Source organism: Astatotilapia calliptera, chromosome 20 (assembly GCF_964374335.1).
Source record: "Astatotilapia calliptera chromosome 20, fAstCal68.1, whole genome shotgun sequence".
Lineage (NCBI taxonomy): Eukaryota > Metazoa > Chordata > Actinopteri > Cichliformes > Cichlidae > Astatotilapia > Astatotilapia calliptera.
In genome coordinates, this window is record NC_137441.1 from 15,461,674 (window position 1) to 15,483,950 (window position 22,277).

General features: G+C 42.6%; 1 protein-coding gene and 1 long non-coding RNA gene across 2 annotated transcripts in view; one reads left to right on the forward strand and one right to left on the reverse strand.

The window, feature by feature from the left end:
• opn7b (opsin 7, group member b) overlaps positions 1–22,277 on the forward strand; it is a 98,246-nt gene that overhangs the window by 20,443 nt on the left and 55,526 nt on the right. The window lies entirely within an intron of this gene.
• On the reverse strand, positions 6,249–8,558 carry LOC145423188 (uncharacterized). Its single transcript, XR_013904304.1, has 2 exons — positions 8,419–8,558; positions 6,249–7,829 (listed from the first exon to the last, which is right to left on the reverse strand). It is a non-coding gene; the product is annotated as an uncharacterized LOC145423188 (long non-coding RNA).

Here is a 22,277-nt window from a genome sequence, read left to right on the forward strand (position 1 = left end):
AGTTTGATGTTTGTTTGAAGGCACACTGTGACACCTCTGCTTTTTGTGTAGTGGCATGGCTCCAAGGAATGTTGGCCTATTAGTTAGACTGTTATGCAATTTTCTACATTTTGTGGACAGGAGAAGAATGCTACTGAGACCTTTGATATGTTTTTTTTACTATACCATAGCAAGTCTGATTTTTTTTTAATTTAACTGGAATATCTTTTGTGGGTTGTCAGTACTCTAAGTGTAACACAGGCTTTTATCATTGCCAGAGGATGAATTGGGAAACTGCACTATGTGTTGGACAATGTTGGTATTCTAATGTGCCAAGCCAACATGGTAAAATGCTTATAAACTATAAATGTGATTATAATAACTGTCAGACGATTTGTGTGTGGATTTCAGCATCTAGCTTCATATTTAATGTATGAAGCTAGATGTAAATAAATTAAAAGTTAAGTTCAATTGCAACCTTACCCACAGATAAATTTCATTTTCTTGAAAACCCTTAAAATATCCTTTTTCCAGGGAGTTGGCTGGGCTCACAGGCTTAGCAGGTGACTTTGGGTTGCAAGGCAGTCAGGGTTTGACTCCAACCCGAGGCCCTTTGTTTTCTTTTCTTCCCCCACTCTCTTTCTCTTCTTCACTGCACTGTACAATAAAAGCAGACTTAAATCTTATTTCAGGTGTTATGACTGTTTTAAGTGTAGGATGTGAGAATGGAGCTGACAGGAAGGAGGAAAAGTGAAAGACCACAGAGACGATACATGAATGTAATGAAGGAGGACATGCAGAGGGTTGGCGTGACAGAAGAGGATAGGGTGAAATGGAGGTAGATGACTCTGCTGTTGCAACCCACAAAAAAGAATAAGAAAAAAGAAGTTTTTGTTTCCTTCAGGAAGAACAACTTAAAAGAGGTTTTGACTTTTCAGGAAGAGCCATCAGCGGGTCTGCATTCTTTCCAGCACTATGGAACATAGCAAGTTGTGTACAAAACATGACTCCATGACTCCATCTGCTTTAATTGTTTGTGGTTTGTGATCTTCACTATGCAAAATGCATTGTAATCTCTATTCCTGCTGTAAACATCAGCATAATTGCAAAGTGTGTATATTAGCATGCTGACATTTAGTTTAAAATAAAAAACCAAAAAGTTTTAAGTACAAACTCGACAGTTTGACTACAACAGAATATATTTTTATTGCTTTGATTGAAAGTCAGTGTTTTCGGTTGAGAAGCAGAACCGCATACATCATCATACATATTTTATAACTTAAAGTGTATGACATATTCAGTGCCAAGGTTCTGGAAAAAGGGAAGAAAGTACTGTGCCAAACAAGGATTTGAGTTTTCTTTGTAACGGAAAGAACCACATCATTGAATAAAGTCATTGATTGTGTAATACTGCTAAAAAAAGATCCCATTAATGTCCTCATTCTGTCATCAGCTGACTGAATTAACTATTATAGTTCAAGAAGACTCCTTTGGCTGAACTCTTATGACACAGTATAGCCTATTGTTCAGCTCCCATGTGGACGTTAAACAATAGCCTGAATGCATGAATCCTTCATATGCAGTGTTCTTATCAAGTCTCCCTCGAGAGTACATAAAGGTACACGTAAAGGTATACGTTCCTTCAAGTATGAGATATTTTTGTCTTGTGTTTTATTATAAAGGTGTCCTCTTTCCATAATCTTTTTCTTAGGGGTGAATAGCCGGGGTGTCAAATCTAGTGTCCGGGGGTCAGAATTGGTCTGATAAAGATTCAATTTTGGTCCGCTGGATGGCTTCGGACAATATGAAGTAGGACAAATTTTGGACTTCCCCCATAGCCATTCACAATACACCAAGATAATTAATTTATAGATTTCTGTGATTTTCCATTTTACTGCTTACAATTTAGGAAGTAAATTTACAATTTTTTCATTCACTACAGGAGCATTTCTTTATCACGTAGAAACTAAGAGATGCTGTTGAAATTGTCCTTCTTTCTCTTTTATCTTATTGATTAAATGCATAGATAGTTTAAGAAAGAGATAGTTTAAGAGTTTAAGAAAACATTTTTAACAGTGTCCATCAAACAAGGAAAATGGTATATAAAAATGGCACGCAAGTTTTGGATGTGTTTGTATGTTTGGGCCCTTTTTTTTGGTAATCCTTCACAGCCTGTTCTTATAACCAGTGAAATATGGAGATACTTGTAACTTTTAACCATGATATAAACATGGGTTTGATGTACGTAAATATGCGATTGTCATTAAAGTTTTACTTATTGAATTACAAAATTAAGCAGTGTCTTATGAAATTTGTACACTTTTTGAAACAGTTTCTTCATTGTTGTCTTACACAAGGCTCCTTGTATATTATAAAAGCATTTGTGACCCCCTTTTCCCCTCTCTCTGTGTAACTGGTCAGTTCAGCAGTTCATAGAAAACAAACAAAAATGCTATTGTGTGTTTTGGTTTTATTCTTCCTCAGTGATATCCTCGTGGAAAACAGCAGGCCAAATACTTCATTTGTTGTTTATTGTGAGGTTAAAATAAAGCACTGATCTGAAGTGTTCAATCTTATCTATCTTGACCTCATCTAAGGAGATCTGTAGAGCAGTGACTCTGCCTGAGGTTACAGTGATAATGTCTTCTTGGATTAATTTAGTAAGTCGTCTTTTGCTTTTTTGTTTTCTGTTCATTCCATTGCAGTCAGGATGTTAGAGCCTTGAAGGCCGTTATGCTGAAGTTCATGACTGGCTAACTTGTAATGTAATATAAAAAAAAAATTATAATTTATTTATTTTGGAACAACAGAGCATTTTGTAGCGAATCGGGGAAACGGATTACTGAAAGTTGTGGTGGCTTGCAGAGATGTGGTTTACATGGTAATTGCAATGACATGCTCAAAAGTGTTTCCTTGGCAAGTGATCCTGTTTTTGAAATGCTTTTTATTTTACCAGAATACTGTCATTGGGTGATGTGATGATGTGAAATAATGCAGTCATTGTCCTCACTGGTCATGTTACATGACTAAACAGCCCCTCACACATTGACACATGGATACAGGATCTGGACTGATAACATCCACAGTGGGTGTCACATGTTTGCAGCAGATCTGTGTGTAAAGTCTTCTATGATCAGGGTTGTTCTGGTGCATCACTTGTACACTCGGTCGGATGGGGATCAGGGCAGTTTTGCTGTGCTGTTTTTTCTAGCTATTCTTGAGCAGTGTGGTGGGGTGCATTATCATGCTAGAGGAAGGTCACTAGTGTCAGGGAATGCCATTCCCATGAGTGGGTTTGCTTGGGGAGAAATGGAGTTTAGATGCATGCCAAAATAATATAGACATGAATGCCAGAAACCAAGAATATCCAGCAGAAAATAGCTTCAGCATCAGCATTATTCACTTGACCCGTCAGTGGTTTTGATAGTGTGGCTGGTGTGCATACAGTACTATACAATACAGTTTGAATACCCAAACAGAATAAATATTCCCCATAAAAGTCCTTAGTATTTGTAACTTATTTAAGTTGGTTCCTTTATGCTTTGCATTTGTCATGACAGAAATGTGTGCATATCAAAAATGTTGATTTCCAATCTGAAATGGTTCTCTGCAGACAGTTGGCATTTCAAAAGTGTGTGGTTATCTTCTCAGACATGTCCAGAAAGCTTCCAGGGTGGTTCTTATTTTTATGATACTCCCTGGACGTTCTAACCACTTGAACTGCTGCACCACTTCCAACTTCTGCTTCAAACTGACCTGAATTTAATGTGAAGGATGATCACTGAGAATCGTTTACAGCAAAAACATTTCAGTTAAACAGCCCACCATAGTGTAGAAGGTGAAGGGTGAGAACCATGGGCGATTCTAGGATCAGAGCTTTGGGGGTGCTGAGCACCCAGAGAGCTGCCCAGCCAGCCAAGATACACTTTACTTGTCACAATGAGACTAGGGGTGGGTTTTGATAATCGATTTATCGATTAAAATCGATTATGGCTTGGATAACGTGATGTGGATTCATTAAAATCCTGAATCGATTTTGCCCGAAACGCCAGAATCTCAGGTTAAACCTCACAAAATTTCAACAACCACCAAACAGCTAAAACAGTAAATGAGAGCAGGTACACGGATTCTGCACAAAGACGTAAACACAAAGCGCGGACCCGCCGACAGATCAGAATCAGTGAGATGCCACCTTTCTCACCCGACGGCACGGACACGGTCGGGGCTGAAAGCCGACAGCTCGCTGATTCTGATGTTTCGGCGGGTCCGCACTTTGTGTTTACGCCCTTTTTGCGCTGATTCTAAAGCTGTTCGTTTTATCTCTTTCCAAACAATACTGACCGAACCAGCAGCAAAAGAAGATCCCAACTACACTTCACAAAAACATCGTCATGAATTCCCTCTGACTTTTGCTGTTTTGCTTCCTCCACACTTCATGCACAGCTCTCTCTCTCTCTCTCTTGCTCTCTCAGTGTACTTCAAGAACAGTTTCCCGTTTAAAAATCTTTTTTCTGCATTATTCGCTTGCTTGTTACGCACAAGTCTACCGTTGTTTACAGGCTGTCGGCCGCTGTTTTTTTCCTTTTACTTACTTCCGAAAAGAAAACCTAATTTCTGCCGTTCAATAGTCTTCTGAACAAATTTAAACTTTTTAAAATTATACAAAATGCAAAACGCCATGTCTCTAATAAAACCGCTGTAACTTCAGAGGTAATGTTCATATGTTGATTAATGGTTTTCTTTTGTTTTTGATGTACTGCAGAATATTTTTATAAAATCCCAGGCCTGGAAAATCACCTTCATGTTTTTCTGTGTTTTATCTTCAGCTACTTTGACACAAAGGCATCTGCTGTGATGCTCACACCTTTGATAAAGTGTGGAAAGTGTCAGCTTCCTTTTTATAGATACAAAAATATGTAAATGTACTGATCTGAATTATAATATTCCTAACTGTCTGAGGCAAAATTTCCCAGATTTAAATCAAATTGAATCAATTCGATCCACGATTTGATTCGACACCTTGTGAATCGGAATCGAATCGATTCTAGGAAAAAGTGACGATACCCAGCCCTAAATGAGACTTCTTCCCTGTCTCTGTCAGTCCCTGCATCAGTTATGCATCCAATACAGATGCATAAAAAAACACTCCCAAAACAGAATAAATTATTACAAATAAATTATTACAAAATATATAGAAAAAAAAAATATAAAAATAGAGGCAACTTTGCCTGTGGTGAACGTATACAATGCATGAAAAAATCTTTACTGCAGATACTAATTTGACTAATTTAATAATACTAATTTTCTGTTGTAAGATTTATGACTTTCATGCTTTCATAGTGGTACTTAGGAGAGCTTGACATTTTTTATCAGGTGGTACACACTGTAAAAAGTTTGAGAAACACTGATAAAGTAAGTGTATGTGTGCTTTTGGAAAACATTTAAAGCTGCTGTACATAGTCTTTGAAACAAGCTAGCTAGACTATAAACAGAGCACTCTGCTTCTCTTTACAGCTCCTCACGTACGTACTGCGGCAGTCATAGAGACAACTGGACGGTCCAAAAGTTGGCCTACCTATTACTGGCTGAGGTTTTAGTAGAGTTGTGGCTGAACCACATAAAAATATATCATTAATTTTCATCTCCCCAATCAATTATAATGTTATGTTGGAATGTTGTTAAAGAGGGTCAAAATGTTTCAACCCAGTTTGTTTTGCAGATTCTGTATAGCAGCTTTAATATAGGGAGAACACAACTTCCAGATTGTGTTGAGTAAAATCAGGTTTTTTCACTTTGTCGGTTTAACAGTTTTTGTTTTGCCTGTCACTGTTCCCTGTCTGTTTTCTTACCTGGTTCTTCCTGACCTTGCCCTTTCTCCTCACATTCCCCTCGTTCCTCTCTCCCTGTTCGGACTGACAATCATACACAGATTGTATTCAATTAGATGAAAAATGACATTAATATGAAAAAAAAACTATTAAGCTCACTAACAAAAAGTCCTCTCTCAGTGTACTTTCAACCAAAAGGCAAATAACCAAACCACATGAACATCTAATAAAAGATATAAATATTAAAACACTGATCCAACATTATTCTTGATTGACGGATCATTTGATTTTACACTTTTACCTGAATGTGACTTCCTTATATCCATTATAAACCTGGCTGTCTCTCTCTACACAAACACACACACACAACAGGAGTTATGAGGTTAATGGGCATCCAGTCAGTTAGCTACTGTCCTGTAAAGTAGCCACAGGACACAGGTGTGAGGACAGCAATACTTTTATTAATACTGTGGTTTTCAGTTCACTGGGACACAGTCACTCCCGCTCTCTGCTGTCACGTCCGCCCTTCCACCTCCGACTGTCACTGTGAACATATAAAGAGTGACAATCACATTCACTTCTCAGCACACCTGTTCACCCCGCCCCTGCGCCACCCCGGGAGCTCACTGCGTCACCCCTCCTCTGCAGCCGGCCAGAGACCACACCCACGCCACAGTATCCATTTCAAACAGGACAGTGGTAACAACAGTAGGCTAAGGACAATTTTAGGTTTTAGATTTTAAATAGGTTATATAAATTTCAATGGGAGCAACAGGACGGTCAAATGTCGCTGATTTTACTACAGAGCAGGACGGATTGTAGGGTAGCAAACATCGTCGTTTTCAACACTGCAGGTTACCTGGGTGTAATGTTTTTCAGCTAAGAAGTGTCATGAATCGCTGTGTGGCAGGCAAGCAGGAGTGGTGGACCCAAAATGCAGAACTCAGACACGGAAGTGAAACTTAAAGCGCAGCTTTATTGCTGGGAAAAACCTCCTACAAACTAAACTCACCAAAAGAAAACCAAAAGTCAGAACAGAGGAACCAAGGACTGAAACACTGGAAAGAAACACTAAACTGGAGCAGGAGACCAAACACTAGGAACATACACTCAACAAAAATATAAACGCAACACCTTTGTTACTGCTCCCATTCCCCATGGGATGGACGTAGAGACCTAAAATTCATTCCAGATACACAATATAACCATCCCTCCCAAACAGTGGTCAGAAATCAGTCCAAATGTGTTGCAGTGGACATATGTGCTATATTGAGATAATCCATCCCACCTCACAGGTGTGCCACATCAGGATGCTGATCTGACATCATGAGTAGTGCACAGGTGTACCTCAGACTGCCCACAACAAAAGGCCACCCTGGAATGTGCAGTTTTTTGCGCTATTGGGGGTCTGGGGACCCAGAACCGGTCAGTATCTGGTGTGACCACCATTTGCCTCATGCAGTGCAACACATCGTCGCATGGAGTCTATCAGATTGTCAATTGTGGCCTGTGGAATGTTGGTCCACTCCACTTCAATGGCTGTGCGAGGTTGTTGGATATTCGTGGGAACTGGTACACGCTGTCGTATACGCCGGTCAAGCACATCCTGAACATGCTCAATGGGTGACATGTCCGGTGAGTATGCTGGCCATGCAAGAACTGGGACATTCTCAGCTGCCATCTGCCCTGAACAATGTGAACCATGATTCATCCGTGAAGCGCACACCTCTCCAACGTGCCAGACGCCATGTGAGCAATGTGAGCATTTGCCCACACAAGTCTGTTACGGCGACGAGCTGGAGTCAGGTCAAGACCCCAATGAGGACGACGGGCATGCAGTTGAGCGTCCCTGAGACGGTTTCTGACAGTTTGTGCAGAAATTGTTTGGTTGTGCAAACCAATTGTTCCAGCAGCTGTCTGGGTGGCTGGTCTCAGACGATCTTGGAGGTGAACCTGCTGGATGTGGAGGTCCTGGGCTGGTGTGGTTACACGAGGTCTGCGTGTTGAGGGTACGACGCGACACTGACACAGAGAAACACAGGGCTTAAATACACAGATGGCAGTAATCAAGGGATGAGAGACAGGAGGGGAACACACCTGGGAGAAATCACAGCTGACGAGACAGGGGAAACGTAAACTGAGCACACTCACATACGACAGACCTTCACAATAAAACAGGAAACTCAGACACATGGAACCAGACAAGACATTGAACTAAACAGACAGATTCACAAACAGATGGGGTGACACCATAGACAGACAGAGACACAGACTCAAAGGCAGACCAAATATAACACATAGAACTCAAACAATAATAATCATCATCATAAACTAGAAAATGATAACTAAAAGCGCTGGGTCACCGACCCAGGACCATGACAAAAAGAAACATGTTCTGACTCCAACCTAACTATATAAAGAGTAACTGAAGGTTAAATGCAGCTAATATGTCCTGTTTTAAGCCAGGCACTCACACCTCTGCTCCGCAAAACAAACCATTTTGGGAAGGGGGGAGGCAATGTTCCCTCTAAGCTGCACACGTGCGCAATTGCGCACTGCTGGCACGGTCTCTGCGCACAGAAAATCTGCGTTGCGCACAAAATAATCTAACCTGAATTGAAAGTAATGTAGCGTCCCTTGACAGAAGACACAGACGATCAGCGTTCCAGTTACCGGTGTTTATTTAGAAGAGTAACACGGGCTACTGTGGGCCGTAGCCAACGCCAAAACAACAGCGAAAAAGTGCCTCTCAGCAACAGCACAACCCCCGACACTCTCCTTCTCTTCCGCCCCACACACACACTCTCTAACCCCCACCCCCCGAACACTCTCAGCCAACCACACACCTGCTCTCCTCCAGACTCTCTGTCATTGGTAGCTGATCTGATTGACAGGCCAACCGGCCTCTAGACTACTGCACATTCAAGGACACTCAGTAAATCACCATGCTGCGGGTGTGGTCCAACTATGCCATAAGTAACTGGCAATTCTGAACACAAAACACTGATAACACAACAGTCAACTAACTTGTAACCCAGTCCGTTACATTACCCCGACCCGTCAAAGTCCCTCGCCCACGAGGGTGGATAAAGTCTCTCACTCTATGGTGCCTCCTTGGGCGAAGGTGCCCGGAGGGAGGTGGGGGAGGGGCCACGCCCAAAGTGGCTGTGGGCCCAGGGCTCACAGGACTCACAGTAGGGGCTGTCCCAATGGTGGTGGCAGAGTCTGTATGGGTGGAGTCCATGTCCGTCTGCGGCCCACCCTGTTGTGCCAGTGAAGTGGCCGCACCCCGATAGGGAGCCAGTCTGTCCCGGTGCAGGGCGACTCTCCGTCCCCTTGGGGGCAGTTACCCTATACACCACTTCCCCCAGACGTTCCAGACCCTACAGGGTCCAACCCAGTCACTGTTCAGCTTAGGGCATCTGCCCTTTTTCCCCTGGGGGCTGCACACCCAGACCAGTTCCCCCACCTTAAAATGTCGGCCTCTGGAATGGACGTCGTAGTTCCTCTTCTGCCGCGCCCCCGCACTTATCAGTTTCCTCCTAGCAAAGTCATGAGCAGAATCCATGCGATCCTGGAGCTTCCTCGCATAGTCAGGACCTGGTTGGTCCCCATCAGCATCCCTGGCCAACATCAAAAGGGCAGGGAAGCACGAAGTGGAGTCTTGGACCGCCGAACGATATGCCATGAGGACCAGGGGAACATGACTGTCCCAGTCACGTTGGTGTTTAGCCGTCACTAGCGCCAGTTGCTCTGCCAGTGTACGGTTAAATCTCTCAACGAGTCCATCACTCTGTGGGTGGAGGGGAGTTGTACGGGTCTTATGGGAGCCTAGTTTCTCGCACATGGCCGCGAACACATGGGACTCAAAGTTCCTGCCCTGGTCCGTGTGGATTACTTCAGACACCCTAAATCTGCTGAAAATCCCCTCCACCAGGGCATCCACAATTGTCTCGGCCTCTTGGTCAGGTAAACTGTATGCCTCTGGCCACTTTGTGAAATAGTCCATAGCTGTGAGGATATAGCGGTTTCCCCTTTCTGTGCGGGGAAAAGGACCCAGGATGTCCATCCCCACCCTCTCCATAGGGTACCCTGAAGGAAACTGTTGCAGTTGGGCATGGGATTTGGCTGTGGGTCCCTTCCGTGCTGTACAGCTGTCACAGCGGCGGCAAAAGTCCTCTACATCCCGTCTATGTCGGGCCCAATAGAACCCCTGCCGGAGGCGGCGGAGTGTTTTGGTGACACCAAAGTGGCCAGACCCTGGGGCCCCATGCACTGCGCGAAGCACCATCTCCTGCAGGGCCCGCGGGACAACCAGCTGCCACCTCGTCTCGCCCGTAGCCGGTTCCTTCCAGTCCCTTTGCAGCACTCCATTGTGCCGCCGCAAGGCATTAAACATGGACCAGAGTCCCTTTGTGGCCCGTGACAACATGGCGATTTCCTCCCATTGGGGTTGTCGCTGTTCCTCAATCCACCCAAGCACTGGCTTGATGTCAGCATCCTCCTCCTGTTGACGTCTCCACTCCGCTGCATCCAGCCTCTGACTGGATGGCCGTTCCTCCACCCCCGTCACAGCACACTTGGTACCAATTGGTTTGGTACCAAATGCCATAAGTAACTGGCAATTCTGAACACAAAACACTGATAACACAACAGTCAACTAACTTGTAACCCTTGTAATGCGATTTACATTCGTATATATGCAGCTAATCAACGTCGTTGACAGACTATGACAGCGTCCTTATGTGCCGACACCCGTGTTTTAGCTAGCAAAGCGGCGTGGCTGATGTGGAGTGAAGCCACGTTAATAACAACGTGGACAACCATTGGAGATGTGTGAGCAGGACAGATGGAACAATTGACGGAAAAAGTGTGGACTTTATACCAGTTTTTAAATTGTGTTGATAGGCCACGTAAAACCAGAGTTATGATAAAAAATATCTGCAATGTTTGGTTTCCTTGCTGAATACTACCGTTGTTTATATTTACTGCGGGAAGAAACGGTAAAAACTGCGTTTTATAAGAAAAAAGGCTCGAAAGCGCTCTCCACCTGTGAGCAAAAACAAACTCAACCCCCCTCTCCCTTTCCTATTCGTCCAAAAAAGTACCATGTCGACCAATCAAAAAATGATATGGCAACGTGGCATCTAGTTGTTAAGAAACGGGGGGAAGTTTTAGGAGTGACGGCGGTGCTTTGAGATGTGAGACATTTAAGACGTTTAGCGCAAATCTTGTGTAGTTAGTATGTAGTGTAGTTTTGTTGTGTGTGTCAGAACAATGAGGCGACTGCTGAATGTTACAGGTGACACATCTCCTGTTGTCAGGCCTGCAGGTATCAGACTGTTGTTCTCCTTTATCTCATAGTGGACAGAAATATTTTTTGGAGTGTCACAAATGATTTGTGTGGCATCAAATTTGACGCAGAACAACTGATTGTTCTGTAAATAGTTTGAAATGTTTATTTAAAAATGCCTTGGCTGCATTTAAAAAAATATAGCTGCAAAAAACTTTGCTGTTTGCCAAACTGAGTTACTTTTTTGAAAAAGTAACTATATAATTAATTGCCCAGCATTGGTCATTATATACTATATTTTGCAGACAGGACCCTCTCCCAGACCACAGACTCATACTCATAATACAAGTCAGAGCTTTATAAAAAAGAAAAGAAAAGAAAAAAGTAAGTTGTGTTTTCGAAATTGGAGTTCAAGTTATTTTTACTTCCAATATTAGTAACATGCTACACAGGTCAATGACTAGATTTTGTTTTAAATTTTCATTGTAAGTGGGTTAAAGCAGTTAATTAAAAATAGTCTAACATAAATGTAAATGGTGTAATTTGATTATTTTAATAAACCATGTAATTTGGATGGATTAGATGCCGGTGTGACCACAGCGCACACGTCTGATGTCGCTCATAGTGATCCAAGGGACCGCTCAGGGAGTTTGTGTGTTCGCTCAGACACATGAAAAGCTAGAGGGAACATTGGGGTGGGGGTGGGGGGGTGGGGGGGGGGGTGTGTATCTATACTTTCGTTGTTGAAATGTTACGTTTCAACCAAGTACTGTAATCTTTTTATATTTTTAGTAGTGTGTCACACAAACAGCAAATATTGTGAAAAAAAGGAAGATATCTTTGGGGGTACTTCATTTTGGCTAAAATCACCCCTGGTGAGAACATTTGACAGTTTCACAATTTTTTAAAATTCCTGCTGAATCGTTTGCTAGCTACCCGTAACTATCTTTCTTACTATTTTTCTTGCTGTTTTGACACTAGAGAAGATCCAGCACCCATTGCAGAGGCACATTGCAAGACTTCCACTAAGAGACGTAAAAACAGCAGTTTCAATAAAGAGAGTTCAGAGGTGCATAAGAAAATAATCCTGAACAAAACTGCAGTTTTGCGTGCTGAGGAGCAGGTGAGAGCAGGTGTTAGAAATAAACACCTGTCCATCACTCATAGTTAGAATCACCATCAACCACCATCATTCTACCACTCAGAATAAAATAACACCTGAGACTTGTGCTTCTCTCTGCACCAAATGCCACTGTTTGACTTCTTTTCGTGCAGAAGCATAATGGAAAAAGGCTGAAACCCTAAATTCCCAAAACACTTAATGCAATGCAGAGCACCAAAACAATGAGCAATGCACACAGGTACACACACATGCAAAAAATCCATGCCCACAAAGACCACAAAACACTGACAACTGCAAGACTTTTTTTTAAATCTAATATTCTGACAGTACACAGTTGCAGTAATATGAATATTGACCTTAACAAGACAGAAAAACCCCACTGCACAGCAGACACTGACAGCTTTTTAATTTAACTAATCACATGTTAACTTTCTGCAGCTGTCTGACACATCCGCTGCCCTCTAGAAAGTATTCCCAGCACACATTCAAATACTGAAATGTCAAAAAGGGGTTGGCTATTGATGTCACATGTGACATCAATAGCCCAACTGGCCTGTCAGATGCAATAGAGTCATGATCTACCAGATGTCCAACAGATGACTCATGCTATATTAAGTGTACTAAATAGTAAATAGTCTGGTACTTGTGTAGCACTTTTCAACTCTATTTGAGCCCTCAAAGGATTTTTGTACAACATCTGAGCACTTTTAATCTAAAATTCACACATCAGTCGCATCAGGGGCAAATAAGGTTTCAGTCTCCTGCCCAGACAAGAGGAGACTTGAGCACCCATTATATGTCCTGACTGAGCCAAAGTTGCTCCTCAACTCCAGTCACAAGGGCTGGCATTTGCACTCAACAGATTAGCTTAAAAAGTTGCAGACAGAACAGAAGAAGGCTTTTTCTTTATACTGCCTTGAACCTTATGGACGTTTTTGTGTAATTTTGTACATGCAAGTAAGACATTTGAAGTTTTGGAAGCAAGCAAAAGATTAAATGGGCGAAGATTGTTTTATTAAATTTAAGCTTTTCATTAATGCATTTGTACAGTTAAATTCATGTTTTGCAAACAAACAATATTACTTTAATAGCCAGATACAGAGTCTCTGTAATATCATGCACACGATACTTTATGTGCATGATAGCCCAGTCAGAAGAGTGTATCAGTTGATGTCTCATTTGAGACCCTCTTTTTTTCACAATAATAATAAACAAAACTGGCCAGTTACTAAAACAGCTTCACAGAAATCATCTTCTGTTCAGAGTTTGATTATTTTTAAAGAAACCTGATGTGGAAAACAAACCCAGGCTCTAGCAACTAAACTTTGATATTTAATCTTCACACGCCATCACCACAAATGTCCTTCAAGCCAAGGAAATTGGAAAACACTGAGATGATAAGGTAGGCATTTACTTATTCACAGGGGACATATTATTCAAATTCCACTTTTTCGTTCTTTTTTCTTTTCTCTTTTCTTTTTTTTTTTTACCATAATAAGTTGTGCATCCAGAAATCCAAAAAAATATGAGAAGAGACTGTCCCCGTGTTTCTTTCCTTTCTCCATAGGCCAGAGAGTGCTCCTGAAAGGCGCTCTGTTCAGATGTCAAAAACCTTCCCCTTGTGAACACATCGAAACAGCACAGATCTGCCATAAAATCCACATGATCAGCCACAGTTTGATGCTGTTATTTGCTCACTAGAGTTACTGTTTCTAACTCTTAGTGAAGGAAGCCAGTGGCCTGTTTCTGTCTGTAAGAGTGAACAGTCTTCTTTAACTCCCAGCTGATAACCCAGTGAAAATCTATCAGAAAACAATTTCCTAAACTGCTGGCTGGCTATAATAACAGTCAAATAACAGTCATAAAAAGTGAACTATTTTATAATAAATTGGCCAGAATAACATAATTATTTTTATTTGCACGCATGAAAACATTTAAGAGTACAAAATATTGTTTTCAGGGGTGTGGTATTTAAAACTGTGCATTACAAAACCTAATTAATTCATTACTTCACTTCAGCAAAACATTTATTTTTTTAATATTAGCGTTCGAGATGGAGCATACAAGGCTTGAGGAACATAATGTTGGAATTAATGCAAGTTTTTATGCACTGATTACAGTGGGTGTAATTACAAACAGAGCTGCTGCAGGCTATACAAAATGAAATTAACACTGTGGGTTACACAGTTAAATTAAAATAAGTTTGAAAGAGTGATCTGCTATCTGTTCTGCTTTACCGTTTATTATTGCAGTCTCAGGAGAAGTATTTTCTGCTCGGAGCTATATCTACATTATAAGTTATACAAGGTAAAGAAATAAAAACAAGTAAGAAACGTTTAAATATATGTAAAGTACTAAAAAGTATTCACATTATACTCATTGCCTCAGAGTAAGCCATGGGTGCATGCTAAAGTTTTTTTTCCAGCATGCTCTGACTGAATTGCAATATGACTGAATTATGGGCACAGTTAATAACTTACCTTGTAACTTATCTTGTAAGCACAGTACGAATAAACTAAAAGGAATGGTCAATGCCATTAGTCCTTCTGAAAACACGAGATGGTTGTACACTTCAGGATAAAATGATTCAAAATAATTTGTATGTCTGAAATGACAAATGAATAAAGGGAAAATTGTGAATTATTACATTTATTAAATATTATCTCTCCATCAGTTCTTTAGTATACAATTGGTATCAACATTATCTAAATTTTGGATCAGAAGTTAGTATTGATAAAGCACTCATTAAAAGTCAGGTCATTCCTGCTTCATCCCTGACTTGTTCTTTGTCTTTGCATTGTCTTTACTTTTCCTGAGGACTGCGCTCTTCTGGACAGAGATCTTGGATGCCCTGCCAGCTAGCATCTTGAACCCTGCTGTTACAGTATGTGCATGTGATGGATTGTCTGGGGGTTTTCCTGGTGTGGTAGACCAAGAGACTGCTCCTGTTGATCATGTATAGTTTTGGACTCTCCAGGATCAATGTGTGAGGCATTCTTTTGAGGCTTTACTGTAGTCAGTACACAAGATGCACAGATTGGTCAGTCTGGTCTTACACTCTTCAGTGGGTGCTCTATCAGTCTATTAGTAGTTTGTGTTTTCCCTCTGGTGTTTTGCCACTTTCTCAACGCTGCTCATGTAATGACTGAGCAATGTGCCTGTCCAACAGGAGCTTGCATGCCGTGCTGAGGCTATTGACTGATCACATCTGTGGATCCTTGGGGATCAGAACTGTCTGGCTTTTGGCAGCTCTGGGTGTGTCTCATCCATTAGCAATTGGTTCATTTCTGTTGCCGAACTCTCATGGAGTGCAGTTTGCTTCTTAAGCCAAGAGGTAAATCTTGTCAGGGCCTAGTGTTGTCCAACTCTTCATGCTTGAGATTCTTTCTTGGATGTCTGCAGCTATGGTGGTTACTTGATTCTGTTCAGGAAGGTTGCTGTGGTCTGTGGGCGTTGTTGTTATGGGTTGTGTCCTCCAATATGCTCTTCCAGTATTGCTCCGTCTCCAGCCTTGGTGGGGCTGTTTTCAGATTTTTACTGAGAGTACACCTCGGATGGTTCAGTGGAGAACAGCTTGTCAAGGCTGTGAGTATTTTCTTGGGAGTTTCTAAGGCCTCAGGTATGAACAGCTTGTTGTACTTCTTAGGCCTACCTTTCTTCATTAGCAAAAACAAGTAAATATCATAGTCTGGGTGAGTCACAGTAATTCCCCCTCTGGGTGGAGCCTTCATCGCTTCATAGCTGTATTTAAGACGACTGTTCTCAACCAGCCTTTGCCAGATTGTCTGCTAACCAATTCGGATCATGGAAAATACTTAACCAACCTTGCCATAACCCAGACCTTCCCAAAGTGTAGGGCCCGCAGAGCCATTGCAGGGGGGGCGCGGAATGAAAGAGGGGGGGGGGACAAAACGCTTGGACACTGCTAGCACGGGGCGCCCACAGAAACGCAAAGCATGAGATGAAGCATATCTGAATATGTTTCCAAACCAACTTCATTCTAAGCCAAAGACTAGAAAATATGGTGAAGCATATCTTCCCTTTGGCTTCACCTGCAGAAGTGCCGAGGTAGGTCTCCCCTGCAGAAATGTTTTTTCCTTCGTCGGGAGCAGCGCTGGGCTGTTCAAATCACAGACAAACATTATCCCACAGTTGTTTATGTTTTTAAACCCATTTTGCACAGAGAGGCATTTTTTGAAAAATGTATTGACAGCAATGTTGAATATTATTACACATGAAAAAAAAAACTACACGTAAAATAATTACACCGTGATGCCTCTGCCTTTCTAAATGGAGGGACTAGGGATGGGTATTGAAAACCGGTTCTTGTTGAGAACCGGTTCCCACTGTTTCAATTCCTTGGAATTGTTTGCCACTTTTAAAAACGATTCCCTTATCGATTCCAGTCGCCCCGAATGACGTCATCACGTTGAGTAGCGTCTTTTACCCAGTAGGAAACACGGCGCCTGAGCGGCACAAACGCTCAAAAGTTTGGTTACACTTTATGAGAAAGGATGACAACAGGGCAACTTGCAATACTTGCAAAGTAGAGATTTCATCAAAGGGAGGAAACACTACGAATATGCAAAAGCATTTGCTCAAAAAACACGCGATTGCTTTCAACGAATGTCGTGTTTTTGATCCGCTCCGGACTAGCGAAGCTCAACCCAGCAGCAGCGGTAGCGTTTCCACGTCCTCTCCCGTTAATACTGTTTACAAAAATACAAAACAGCAACTCAGGTAAAAGCAGAGGAGGGGGGCTATGTGTTTACGTGCATAACGAGTGGTGTTGTAACAGCAGGATCATTCACACACACTGTTCTCCTGATTTGGAGGTTCTGGCAGTCTCGTGCAGACCTTTTTACATCCCGAGGGAGTTTACAGTAGTTATTGTGATAGCTGTTTATATACCGCCGGATGCTAACGTTAGCACGGCTCTCAGCCTCTTGCTCAACACCATAAACAAACAACAGCTTGCCCACCCCGATGGGGTTTTTATTGTCGCCGGCGACTTTAACAAAGCGTGCCTAAAGACTGTGCTTCCTAAATTTGTCCAGTTCGTGGACTTTGCTACGAGAGGAGAACACACTTTGGACCATGTCTATTCAAACATCAGGCATGCTTTCAGAGCGACACCCCTCCCCCACCTGGCTGGATCTGACCACCTCTGCATGTCCCTCACCCCCACCTACACCCCCCTGCTGAGAAAAACAAAGCCCCAGACAAAGACAATAAAAACCTGGCCTGAAGGAGCCCTTTCTCAACTGCAGGACTGCTTCTCAACAACTGTATGGGATTTATTCTCCAGCCACAACCTCCAGGAGTACACGGACACTGTACTCTCGTACATCAGGAACTGTGTTGACAATGTCACCGTCAACAAAAGGGTCAGGGTGTTTCCAAATCAAAAACCCTGGATGAATAGCGAAGTGCAATCCCTCCTAAAAAGCCGCAACACTGCCTTCAAGTCAGGGGACAGGGCTGCGTATAGGGCGGCCAGGGCAGACCTGAGTAGAGGCATCAGGAAAGCTAAGGCTGCCTATAGGAGGAGGATTGAAGATCACTTTGCTGACAACGACCCCAGAAAAATGTGGCAGGGGATCAATCACATTACCAACTACAGAAGCAATAACCAGGCAACATCTAGGACTGATGCCTCACTGGCTGAGGATCTAAACCGTTTCTTCGCCCGCTTTGAGACGACCAAGCCCTCAGCTGCCACACCACTTCCACCCGCCCCCAGCACTGGCACACTAACACTTAGGGAGCACCAAGTGAGGTGTGTTCTAAGGTCAGTGAATCCCAGGAAGGCGGCAGGTCCTGATGGAATACATGGAAAGGTTCTCAGAGCATGTGCTGACGAACTGACCGGAGTCTTCACTAAAATCTTCAACCTTTCCTTGTCATCAAACACCGTCCCGCCCTGCCTCAAAACCTCCACCATCATCCCCATCGCCAAGAAGACAGCTGTGGCCAGCCCAAATGACTACAGGCCTGTTGCACTTACGCCTGTAGTGATGAAGTGCTTTGAGAGACTGGTCTGTCAGCACATCAGGGCCGGTCTGCCTCCCACTCTGGACCCCCACCAATTTGCCTACAGGACAAATCGTTCCACCGAGGACGCTATCACCATAGCGCTCCACACTGCGCTGAGTCACCTGGAGCACCGAGGAAGCTATGTGAGAATGCTCTTTCTGGACTTCAGCTCAGCATTCAATCATATCATCCCGGAGATCCTGGTCCAGAAACTGTCTCACCTGGGACTCTCCACCCCCATCTGCCTCTGGATCAAGGACTTCCTGACAAATAGACCACAGTCTGTCAGACTCGGCCCCCACCGGTCCAGCACCATCACACTCAGCACCGGGTCTCCACAAGGATGTGTTTTGAGTCCCCTCCTGTTTACGCTCTACACATCCGACTGCTCCCCTACCCATCTCTCAAACACCATCATAAAGTTCGCGGATGACACCACAGTGGTTGGACTCATCTCAAGGGGGGATGAGTCGGACTACAGAGATGAGGTCAACAGACTGACTGAGTGGTGTTCAGTTAACAACCTCCAACTGAACACCACGAAAACTAAAGAACTTATCTTGGACTTCAGGAAGGGCAGAGCAGACCCGGCCCCACTTTACATTCACGGGAGCTGTGTGGAGAGGGTACACTCCATGAGGTTTCTGGGCGTGCAGATATCTGATGACCTCTCCTGGACTGCAAATACTACAGCGGTGGTTAAAAAGGCCCAGCAGCGTCTCCACTTTCTGAGAGTGCTCAGGAGGAACAACCTGGAGGAGAGGCTGCTGGTGACATTTTACAGAGCCACCATAGAGAGCATCCTAACGTACGGCATAACAACATGGTATGCAGGGTGCTCAGCTGCAGACAGGAAAGTACTGCAGAGGGTCATCAACACAGCCCAGAAGATCACTGGCTGCTCTCTGCCCAGCCTGGAGGTCACTGCAAACTCTCGGTACCTCAGCAGAGCTGGCAATATCATCAAGGACCACTCTCACCCCAGCAACCAACTGTTTGAACTATTACCGTCAGGCCAACGGTACAGGTCACATAAAACCAGGACAAACAGATTCAGGGATAGCTTCTTTCCCAGAGCTATCACCGTAGTAAATAAGCACAAAAACAATTGAACCTATTCCATACCGTCACTGTCATTATATTATGCTGCTATTCATACTGTCATTATATTAATGCTGCTATCCTGTATATATTGTACATACTATTGTTTGAGTACTTACGATTGTTTTTTTTGTACTTTTTATATTTTACATTTATATTTATTGTTGAAACTTGCACCAAGGGAGTGGCACTCCAATTTCGTTGTACTCTGTACAATGACAATAAAGGCATTTATCTATTCTATTCTATTCTATTCTATACTGCAGGTAACTAATCAATTAGCATTGCATATTATGTTAGCGCGATTTACCTTATTACAAAACCTGCTATTACTGTGCGTTGCATTTAGATAACCATGATGAGAGAGACAGAGTCTGGCTGGCTCAGATGCTGGCAGTTCTCGCTGCAGTCTACCGGTAGCGTCTCCTTTCAGGCCAGGATAGACGAATGTCACCGAGCAGTGTCTAAGTTTGTGGTCAAAGGCTTGCACCCATTTGCCACAGCAGATGCCCCCGATTTCACTTTGGTAAGTGAATGTGTTTAATTGTAGGCAGGACATTACTGGATATTCTTGTGTAATTGCTACAGAATAATTTATGTTAAACTTTGTTATTGCTACAGGAGAATATTTATTTTATTATTTTACATATACATTTTTTTTCCTGGGGACCCTGTGACACCCCATTGAAGAGCCGTAGGCTGTGGCTGTCTTAAGATCTCACTGTTGGGTTTGTAAGGCCATGTTACTCCTAAATTTCTATCTTGTTCAAAGAGAAGATATAAAACACAGTTCTAAGCTAATCGACTTTAGTGTTCTCCTTTAAAAAAAAAAAAAGAATCGATAAGGAATCGAATCGTTAAAATCTTATCAATACCCATCCCTAGGAGGGACAGTAACTGCGTGTGTATATGTAAGCGTGTAAAACCTGAAAATAGTCAGATTAACAGTATTTTGTCTCTATCTGCCATTCTGCAATTCATCTCATGTAAAAAATAATTTGCGCACAGCGTGACGTGAAAAAAAGGCACATCCCTTTGACGTTGCGTGACGAACTCTGTATTCCTCGTCCACACGTAAATGCAAAAAAGGAGTTTAAAAAATCTCAGTTTTCGGTGATTTGAAACGCCGTTTACGTGTGGACGAAACAGCTGCGTTTTCAAAAATACCCGTGTACGTGTGGACATAGTTAGTAGTTTATTTTATTACTACCTGTAATTTATTGCAGATTACTTGTATTTGCTTAATTGTTTACTAAATGTTTGAGGTGTGAAATATGGGTGTGTGTGGTTGGAGAATGTGTTTGTGCTCGTGCACGCGCGAGACAGGGGGCGCGAACATTTTTCTTGTAAAACAAGGGGGGCCCAGCAAAAAAAGTTTGGGAACCACTGCCATAGCCTCTCACGCCTGGATGTTGGTCTCCTCTGCTTACCCACAGCTGGTAACATTTCTTTGCATGCTCTTCAGCCTCACCTGCCTGCCTCCCTACTCCTCTGTTTTGAAAACCTTTGAACAATTCTCCACTGGACTCACCCAGGTCTCTACCTCACGTCCTCCTCCTCCTGCATCACTTCACCTGCAGACAACCGGAACAGTATTCATTCAATCCTTGGAACCGCCCTGACCCCCTCTGTTTCAGTGGCCTAGACCACCAGCTCTCGATCCGCATTTTGTTTGTCAAGTTCGAGCACCTGAATCCAGTCGCCCTAGCCCAGAACCTCACTGTCCATGTGTATTGCATTTAGTTAATCTCAGTCTAGAATCTCATAGTTCATGTTAATCATTCATTATCATGTTCAGAGCTTTAGTTCATGTTTTCAAGATGCCTTTCTTGTGTTCACTTTGTAAACAAAGCACTCAGTTCATGCTACCAAGCCTCCATTCTGAATCTGCTCTTGGGTCCACTTATTGTTCCTGATGGCCACGCTGTGACAGTAAAGGCACAGTTTAAGTAGGGCTGGGTATCGTCACTGATTTCTAGAATCGATTCAATTCCGATTCACAAGGTCCCGAATCGATTCGATCCACGATTCGATTTAATTTGATTCGATTCGATTTAAATCTGGGAAATTTTGACAGTCAGAAATATTATAATTCAGATCAGTACATTTACATATTTTTGTATCAATAAAAAGGAAGCTGACACACGGAAGACTTTATCAAAGGTGTGAGCGTCACAGCAGATGCCTTTGTGTCAAAGTAGCTGAAGATAAAACACAGAAAAACATGAAGGTGATTTTCCTGGCCTGGGATTTTATAAAAATATTCTGCAGTACATCAAAAACGAAAGAAAACCATTAATCAACATATGAACATTATCTCTGAAGTTACATCGGTTTTATTAGAGACACAGCTGAGCGTTTTGCATTTTGAATAATTTTAAAAAGTTTAAATTTGTTCAGTAATGAACGGCAGAAATTAGGTTTTCTTTTCGGAAGAATGTAAAAGGGAAAAAAACAGCGGCTGACAGCGCTGTAAACAACAGTAGACTTGTGCGTAACAAGCAAGCGAATAATGAAGAAAATAGATTTTTAGACGGGGAAATTGTTGTTGAAGTACAGAGAGAGAGAGAGGGAGGGAGAGAGAGAGAGAGAGAGAGAGCTGTGCATCGCGGTGGAAGAAAAACAGTAAAAGTCAGAGTGAATTCATGACGATGTTTATGTGAAGCGTTTGGATTTTCTTTTGCTGCTGGTTCGGTCAATATTGTTTGGAGAGAGATCAAACTAACAGCTTTAGAATCGGCTCACAAAGCGCGGACCCGCCGACAGATCAGAATCAGCGAGCTGTCACCAGAGATTCTGGCATTTCGGGCAAAATAAATTTATATTAAAAAAATCAATTCAGGATTTTAATGAATCGATTTTACGTTATCCAAGCCAGAATCGATTTTAATCGATGAATCGATTATAAAAACCCACC